This window comes from Grammomys surdaster, unplaced genomic scaffold (genome assembly GCF_004785775.1).
Source record: "Grammomys surdaster isolate TR1022 unplaced genomic scaffold, NIH_TR_1.0 269, whole genome shotgun sequence".
In the NCBI taxonomy this organism is placed as follows: Eukaryota; Metazoa; Chordata; class Mammalia; order Rodentia; family Muridae; genus Grammomys; species Grammomys surdaster.
In genome coordinates, this window is record NW_021604710.1 from 2,801,344 (window position 1) to 2,811,182 (window position 9,839).

At 36.2% G+C, this 9,839-nt stretch overlaps 1 long non-coding RNA gene across 1 annotated transcript; it reads left to right on the forward strand.

Moving 5' to 3' along the window:
• The first annotated feature begins 62 nt into the window (after positions 1-62).
• LOC114628522 lies at positions 63-8,029 on the forward strand. Its single transcript, XR_003712482.1, has 3 exons — positions 63-105; positions 7,002-7,164; positions 7,735-8,029. It is a non-coding gene; the product is annotated as an uncharacterized LOC114628522 (long non-coding RNA).
• The last annotated feature ends 1,810 nt before the right edge of the window (positions 8,030-9,839 follow it).

Below are 9,839 nucleotides of genomic sequence, written 5' to 3' on the forward strand. Positions count from 1 at the left end.
CCCCTCTCCCCTCTCCCCTCCCCCCTGATAATGTGTTGTTTCACCACAGGCTCAAAAGCAAGGGAGCAAGCCTGTTATGACTCAAACCTCCAAATTGGAGCTAGGGTAAATTTTCTCTTGTTGGTTGATTATCTCAGATATGTTGTGACTATAATGGCAAGCTAACTCATAACTTAACAACAGTATACAGATTCAATATCAAAGCTTAATAGAAACTTAAAATCTCAAGAGAATGGATGGAACATAAGATACAAAATGATCACTTGCTATTTTAATAAAAGGTTACTCTCATCTCTCATTCTATTTAACTGCACTTTTAAATTATTGACTACTTGTCACTACCATGGCCTCCATTGTTTATTCTTAACAAAGAATTAGAAAGAAGACAATTGGCCTTCTGGAGACTTGAAGTACATGGCTGAGAGATGAATACTTTATGTCTTTTATTATGAGCTTCTGAAGTTTAGAATGTATGTTAAGATCAATACCCTATGGTTCATATGTTAGCAGTGGACCAATTAAAACATGTATGGAATTAAGGCTCTTTGATGAATGTTGGTAACTGAAACACACGTAATTGCATAAACTGGATCAATAGTAGCATCTATCAGCATTCTGCTTAGCTATGTCCTTTTAATTTGGTAAAGTATTATAAAAGAAATATTTAAGTACTTAATGTCTTTGAAACACCGAGAGAAGGCAAGTAGTCCATAACATAGTCCAAAGACTCTAAAGGCTGAGATAAGTAGAAGTTTAATCCTAGCATGGTGTACTTTGTGTGACTCTGTAACATAACAAAACAAACACTTGTCTAGTCTACAGAGTAATGATGTAATATTCAACTCTGTTTTCCCTATCAATTCTATTTTCCACAATGATCTTTCATGAAATCATTAATAGTTATCTCTTCTCCTATAATTGTTGCATAATATTCCATAGAAATTAGGCTTTACATAATTAATCTTATATTCAATTTTTGCAATTATATAGCAAACCTTTCTAAAACATTGCAAATGATACTACAGTGAATAGCCTTGAATTGATATTTTCATGTGCAAATACCAGTTGTTTTCTTTTTTACATTTTTTTCAAATGTAATTATTGTGTGAGGATTAGCAAATTTAAAATTATGAGGAATCAGAATCCCTTCCAATATCACATTGAAATCCTCTTCAACATAAGAATCAACCAGAAATAATGGGAATGTTGGCTCTCTTACTATCTGCCAAACAGATGTAAAGGCTTTGAGTCTTTGACACTTTCATAAATAATGATTGATTTAAGGTTATTTTATATTTTTATCAATAATTTAATATAATTTAGTGTGTTAATATACATACACTTTGTTACTACTATATTTTGTCCTTCATTTGTAACCACTTGAATGAATAGTTCTTGTCTTTATAATTGAAGAAGTTAGTTGCATGCTATATTATTGATATTAACATTTGGTTATAATTATTTGAACCATTTCCTTTTACTCAAGCAGGTGTTCTTATCTGTGTACGTGTGTCTTTATGTTTATGTGTCTTTGTGCATTTGTGTACTCAATTTGCATGCTAAACATCTAGATATTCAAGGACAATTTGCACGAAAGTTTCTTTTCTACTACCATGTATCTTCCATGGATGGTTAGGGTGGTGGCAAGAGTCATCTAGAGTTCTCAGTAGCCATATGCTTTCACCTATGTTCAATTGTCTCTTTTCCCACTACATCTTAATGAAAAAAAAAAATTCCCATGTTGCCTTTGTTCTCAGTAAGTTTTTTATGTCGCTGTTTGATAACTGGTAGTTAATTGTTTAGTAGAGGAGGGCTCCTCTGTCTACTTCTGCATTTTCTGTGCAGTTTTGTCGTTCCACCTATACAAATGGTATGCATGTCATCTACTGTGCCCACCTGTGAGTGAGGTACTCTGTGTGATCACCTTGTTGTGTTCTAGTTTCTCTTTTTCTCAAAGATCTGCTGCTGTGTTTACAGTAATTTTATAACACATTTGCTGTTTTATATCTCAAACTTTTGTCTCTGTCTTTCTCATCTAGAACTATCATACCCATGTACCTGAAACTCTGTTTTTTTGGCTGTTGTTATTGTTGCTGTTGTTGTTGTTTGTAGTGAGGGTGTCTTGGTACTTGCAATCGTGTATGGTCTGGTATTTGAGATTCAATCTAAGGCTTTCACACCTGAGCTTTTACGCTGACTTACATTGTCAATGAGACATTGTGGTATTTCTCATATACAAGTTAAATATATTAATTTTATTCTTTATAGTCTAAAAATTATAGGGTCAAATATATTTTCTATTATGTTTTATGTATTATATATTATATATTATGTATTATGCATCAGTTTTCATGCTAAGTATGTTAAGTATTAACATTCTATGCATTTCTCATTTATTATTTCATCTTATTGAAATACGATATTCTTAGAATATTTTAGAATTCTAAGAATATTTCTGATGACAGTATTTAAAATATTTGACACTAGGGCATAAAAATAAAACAATTCTAATTTATCAGGCTTGTGATCCCAATAACCACAAAGAGATTTTGTTTTTACAACTCACCTTTACTGAGTTTTAACTTTTAAAAAACATTTTCAACCTAAGGCCATCATTAAGCTGTCTGTTCTTCTTGAATGAGTGCTGTCTTTAAACTATCTCCCTGTCCTGAGCAGAGGGGGTATCAGCAGGAATTGTGCCTCACTGGGTACTGAAATCTGAAATTGCAAGAAAAACATGTTTTTCTTGAGAGGAGGCACATCCACAATGAAGGACAAGAGCCAATAGAAGAGACCCACAAGTGGGAAGGGAAGTTTAATATATTAAATCTGCTTCATGGAGAAGTAGGTCACAATAAATTTCAAGCTCATCCATATGAATCTACAAATGAGGACTAGTGAATCTCCCTAGGCAATGCTCCTTACTGGTGATGATGATCTAAAACTGGATAGCATTACTTCTTCTACGTGCAAATGCCTGCCTATTGTAATTAGTTATAGTTTGACTCTTATACATATTCATGTGTGTATCTACTTTATTTTTCCTGTGGTATTCTGGTAGATAGGAACTTTGAGACAAAAGTAACTACTCTTGGTCATGAATTTAAAAGTATGTGATTAATCATGTTTGCTGAGTTTCTCAGGTGCGTAGCCTATATTAACTTTTGAATGTTGGTTCTGTTCAAATATTCTAACTTTTTAACTGAGATAAGTTGCTAAATGTTATTGAGAAAATTATGTCATTATTTTTCCATTTACCCATTACTATTGTGAACTATATTACTATATTTCTTAGAAAATGCCAAGATGGACCAATCCCGACCATTACTGCTAAAGTGGCCACTTTGATGTACTTTCATTTCACTTTTATGTTTTACTTTATAATTCAGATCAGTGCAATGGCTTGTTCAAGTCTCTTTTAAAATCTAATTGTATTATTTTGAAATCAGATTTAATGTTATAGAATAAATCATAAAGCTTTAAACATCTTAATAACAGGTATTTTTGCCTACCTTGAAAAGTATAAAAGACTTTGGGGTCCTTGGGAACTTCATAAACTCTTTCTGTATAAAGGACTGGACTAAATTTGGTGATGTCAGGAGGCGAAATGTAGATTTTAAAATTCGGTACATTCCGGCTTTGTGGTTTAGATAAAGTGGTGAATTAAAATATGTGGAATAATTTGGATCCTCAGTGTGATAGTGCAGAAGGATCTTGCAAATATCTGACTCAACTCTCTCTCATAGCTCTCACTGTATCTGATAATACTTTTCTTATCGTGTTTGAAAAGACACCGTTGGCATCTTGTCAGGGAAGTTTATCTTTCAAGAGGAAGTTAATTTTCCTCTTGTCCCTTTTCCATCACTCCTCATTATCTCCAGACCTATAATTAGAATCCTATTCCAATATGTGTAGGAGACCAGCACTTAGTCAATCTTGGTAGAGAAGCTCACATGGCAAGAGATGTCAGACTATTGCTAATGTTATGTGAAGTAGGGAGTATAATGAGAGACACATGTAGAAATTGAACCTGAGGGAATTTTTTACTATGTTGGAAAAAGCTAATTTTAGGTTACGTTAATTTTATAACAGTAATACTCTTGCTAGCAATTAAAAAGTATGGAATTTATTCATGATTATCTCATACATGATCCTTAATGTGTGATATTTCAACTTTGGCTTATACATTTAATTATGTTGTAAAGGTTATATGCATAGAAGGTACTCTTTGATGAACATTAACTACATGTTTATGATGAGACTCTACAAAATCTTTCCACAATTCACCTTCAGTATAGTCTTGAAGGATTACATGAGATATTCAACTCATAACTAAACAATAAACTTTGAGTTAAATGAATGTCTACTGTAAGTGATCTATACAAGTTAGTGAGACTAAGCTATGACGTTCATTAGAATAGGTACTTTAAATGAAATTTCAATTTATGATATTTGCAACCTGAGAAATGGATTTGATGAAGTTTAACTCCTGTGTGAATCAAGTAGTACCTGCATTTGAAATTTATACCATGAATGCTCTGCTATTCTGGTATTCTGATTAAACACACAGAGAACGAGAACCCATGCACTGAATCCTGTGTGACCATGACCTAAAACACAGTTTTAATTTCGTACTTGCCCTTGGTAAGTATTTACTCACAACATGATTAGTATAGGTAGGGAAAACCTTGTTGTCAGAGAACTGCAATTGTTGCTAATGCAGAACATATAAGCATAAGCCTTTGGTTTGTAGCAATAAAGAAATGTTTAGTAGCACTGTCTGGAGATAGTCTACAATGTTGGAAGCTAAGCTTGACCAACAACTCTAGTGGAACCTGAGAAGAGCTCAAATAGGGATGTGGACAATGAGGGCACAGATCATGAAGTTACACATAGAAACAAAATCCATACTGGATACCGTTGGGCAGCTCACTGATGTTACAGTCTGGTAAATAATTTGTCTACATTTAACTCATACCCATAGAGTTTGAATGAAGCAGAATTAAAAAGCAAGAGGCTAAATAAATTTAGCAAAACAAAACAAATAAAAAATAAGCAAGACTTTGTAGCGATCGTGCTGTGGTGGGTTCTTGATGATTGCTTTTCAGTGAGTTTATAGTAAGAATTGGAAGTAAACAGCAGAATGGAAAGATGTGAACAGCATGTGGTTTGACCAGAAAAGGGACAGAATTAAAGTTGAATGGGAGGTCCAGTTTCTAAATGTTGGATAGAATGTCCTGGCTGCTAAAGAGGTTAGTATTTCTTAAACCAAATCTGCTACTTATAATCACAATAGAGAAGACATAAGGCCAGTTCAGGATTGGACATAGGGGTCTTATCACAAACAAACAGAGATGAATATGTGAACTCATTTGAATCTTTGAGAAGAGAGTTCTAGGGCTTCCTGCTCCCAAAAAGTTACCAAGTATTTTTTCCAGGTTCAGATGCATTTCAATATTCAGATTGTGAATATCATGAAGCCATCATTGAAGTGGTGTGCTTACTATTGCCAAATTCTTGCTTCTCCCCTCTCAGGCTCCTATTGATAGGCATTACAGGCACATGCCAATGGGCTTATGTCCTCATTCTAAAATGAAATAAAATAATAATAAAGGAGGGGAAATTAATTTTGACTCATGAAGTCAGATGGATGACTTTGGTGTTGTTTGACTATATGCATGTATACTCTGTGTATGGATTTTTAATCACAGTAATGAAAAAAAAGCAAAGTATACATATTTAAAGTTACTACACCTTAAATATAATGTAAAAATCTACTACTCACTTTAGAAATGAGAGATTCCACAGTTGAGACAGATTTTAGGTTGGTAAAATGTTAAAGGAAATGTTAAATAATACTTTAACATAAAGCTAATTAATCTTCTAAACCAGAGAGCTAGGTATTTCTGCTTCATTCCCTCACCTATACTTCTTGAAACTGGAGGCCAAACACTATGACTAAGAAAACATCTTCAACAAATGATGCTGGTCTAACTGGCAGTCTTGATGTAGAAAAAATGCAAATTGATTCATATATATATAACCCTTGCACAAAGTTCAAGTCCAAGTGGATCAAAGGCCTCAACATAAAACCAGATACACTGAAGTTAATAGAAGAGAAAGTGGGGAATAGCTTCAAGTGCTTTGGAATATAGACAAATTTCCTGAACAGAATACCAATGACTCGGGCTCTAAGATCAACAATTGATAAATGGGACCTCTGGAAACTGAAAACCTTCTGTGAAACAAAGGACACTGTCAATAGGACAAAATGGCAATTTACAGATTGGGAAAAGATCTTCGCCAATCTAATATCTGATAGGCCCAAGTGAGGATACTTAAATCCCACTTAGAAGGGGGAACAAAATAATCAAGGGAGGCTGAAGTGGAAACTTAAGTGTTCTTCGGAAAGTCTGTTGGCTGGTATTTTGCTGGGGCAAAAACATGTAGCAATGTTTAGTTGAAATGGATACCGATGAAAGGTGAGGCCAACTTGTGAAGGAACATTTGACTGAAGCAGACAGAGGTGAAAGGATGTTCTGACAAACCAAGCACATGAAAGGACACATGATGAAGTATTCTTTGCTAACAACATGCATGTATTGGTCCACCTTGCATTGCATAGTTGAGCTGCATTTGTCAGGACTCCACAGAGAGAGAAATAGACCAAAAATCTTCTGCTGGTATGCTGCAGTTTCTTGCCACTTCTGCAGACTTGGGCTGATTGGTAGAGTGATGTCAGCTGAGACAGGTGCATGTGCTGAGGCAAGACCCATGGAGGACACATGATGTTTGGAGGGTATAAATAGGACTCAATGAACAGTGACAGAGGCTGAGCTAGGCTCGACTTTAAAGCTAGCTGTGTAAGGCCTGCCTGTGGGTCTTGCATCTTCACTGATCTTTGATTCACTGAGAGAGGCACAGTCAAGAATTCTCCTGACTTCCCTCCTGGTCCCTTTTCCTGATTTGTGCTGAGGCTGAGGCCTGGCTATTTTTGCTAGGTGGTGTGACTGCTATTGCTAACCCGACTCTACCAAACTGGACTGCTGATGTATTTGTGAAGTATTTGCTAGAGGATTGAGCTGCAATTGATAACCTGTGAACCGAGCTGCTGATTTCCAGACAACAACAATGGGAGTTGCTTCACAGAATCCTTCTAAACAGGTCCACTTCCCCCATATCCTTTCTTTTCTACTACCTCTGGTAGGTGATGGACTGAAGGAGAGCTTAAATTGTTCAAGAACCATCATTAAAAGTAAAACATTGAAAAAATTAAAATTACAGGAGACAGAGGGAAGAAGAAAGCGCGGAAGGCAGGATCAAGTATGGGGCAAGGGAAGATAGAAGCCCAGAGAGCTTAGAGAAGGAATGCAAACATGGGCTGCCAGGGTGGGTGATGGGAATTACTAAAATGTCCCAGTGAACTGGGATGAGTAGGCTCCAAGGACCCAGTGTGAATGACTTTAACTGAAACGCCCAACAGTGGGGATGTGGTACCTGAAGAGACTACCTCCAACAGTTAAAGCAAGGCCCCAGTGGAGGGGGTGGGGACACCAACCCACTTTCAAATTTTTTGATCCCAGATTGTTCCTGTTCAAAGGAAACACAGATACAAAAATGGAGCAGAGACTGAAGCAAAGGGCTGGCCAGTGACAGGCTTAACTTTCAATCTATCTCATGGGTGGACACCAACCCCTGATACTATTATTGATGCTGTGTTGTGCTTGTGGACAGGAACCTGACATGATTTTCCTTTGAGAGGCTCTACCAGCAACTGACTGAGACATATGCTGAGACAGACCCATGTGGAAGCCTTGGGGGAAAGACTGAAGAATCAGAAAGGGATAGCAACCCCATTGGAAGACCAACAGTTTCAACTAATGTAGACCCGTGGGAGCTAATCCCAGACACTAATCAAGAGCATACAGGGGCTGAACTGAGGCCCCAGGCACGTATGTAGAAGACTGCCTTTTCTGACCTCTGTGGGAGAGGCTATGAATAATTTTGTAGAGACTTTGTGCCCCAGAGAGGGGGGATACACAGGAGGTGTACTCTCTCAGAGACAAAGGGGAGGGAGAATGGGGGAATAACTCTGAGAGGGGTGATCTGGAGGGGGCAACAATTGGAGTGTAAATAATGAAATAATTACTCAATAACTTAAAAATGAATGGTGCATTGGCATCACAGCTGTGTATATACAAATATCCTCCTGATTCTCTGTGGAAGAATACAGATTTATTAGGAAAACAAGGAAAAATATGAATCATTTAAGTTCTATTAGTATTATATAAAACAAACTGCTTGAAATTGACATCATTTTTAATTTTATAGAGAAAGCTTATATAGTGGAGATGTGCAACAGAGTTGAAAGGAAGACATAGATTTAAGTTTGAATGTTATAATACTTATATTAAAATGTTTCTTCTTTATTCTTCAGTTTTATGTGTACCTTCTTATTGACTAAAGTAGAATCAATTCTTTTTATACAATACAGTAAAAGATTTAAAGCTGCACTTCATGGCATCAGAATCATAATAAGTGTGGCACCTTACGATGCAGGTGAGTACATCTTCCTGGTCAGCAAATCTTAAAACCAAGAATGTTTTACCCATATTGTCCAAGTGACATGCTGTTAGGAAAGAATATCCATGAACTCATGTGCTGTTTGGTTGGACAGATAGCAGATGTATTTGGAGAACTGGTGAAATCAGGGTTTTGGAAATATTTATGTAAATGAGCATCTAGAATTATCTTGTCATCTATAATCATTTCTGCATTGGAAGCTTTACTACAAGATGGGTAACTGACATTCTCTGTAGATCATTCTGTTTCTACTTTGTCATGGAACTACATGGTACGAGAAAATCTACAAGGGATTGTTGCAGGATATTTGATCACACTTGTCAACCTGGACACTGCATTGTTCAATGGAAAAACTTATTTGTAGTGGTATAGCTCAGCCACAGCTCACATCTTTAATCCAGGAGCTTTCTGTTTACTAGAAACAAAATTAAATATTGTCAACCATATGTCAAGAGATGGATCGAGCAACCATTGATAGGGGCTGAAAATAGGAAAAATCTACAAGCAAACAAACAACAAAAAAGAGGGTAAGAGGAAGTCAAGAGGACAGATAGAGAAATCCACAGGAAGTAGAAGGGAGGAACGTTCAGTTTGAGGAGTTCCTGAGAGAGCTTAGAGAATGAAAACTTCCTTTTGGGATGTTGTCTCTAGAGGAAGGTCAGCTTGATGTTTCTCTACCTCTTTGACCTAGCAGGCCTACCCTAGCATCTGGCTCTGAAGTCTTCACTGGAAAAATCAAATTATTGAAATTTTGTTAAAAATAAGAGATTAAGTCTACTATTAAGCTACACTTTTGCAAGTCATGGGGAGCCTTATAACACAGTGAGGTGTAATTCCAGACAAATGTTAAGTGGCAGCATTGTAAGAACCTTGAGTAGGTTTAGCAAGCACTTGCTGGTCTTTAGAATAAGGTATATATATTAAATGCTTATATTTTAAATGCTTACTACTATTTCTCTATCTACTACCACCTAGAAAGTAAGTCAAGAAGTAAAATTGGATATCATCTTCTTCATTAATTCTGATGATTTTTGTTTATTTTACACACTGCTCATTATTCCTTTCTAAAGTTCTGTGATGGAGGTGGTTAACTGGACAGCTGTTATGTACAACCATAAAGACTGGACTTTGTATTCAAACTCTGATATAAGAAACTTAGTGTTCTACACACAGCTATAACCCCAGAGCTGAGGAGTCAGATACACAAGAATTGCTTGGTTGCTTAAATTGCAGCCTAGGCAAGAACACGGGATTCC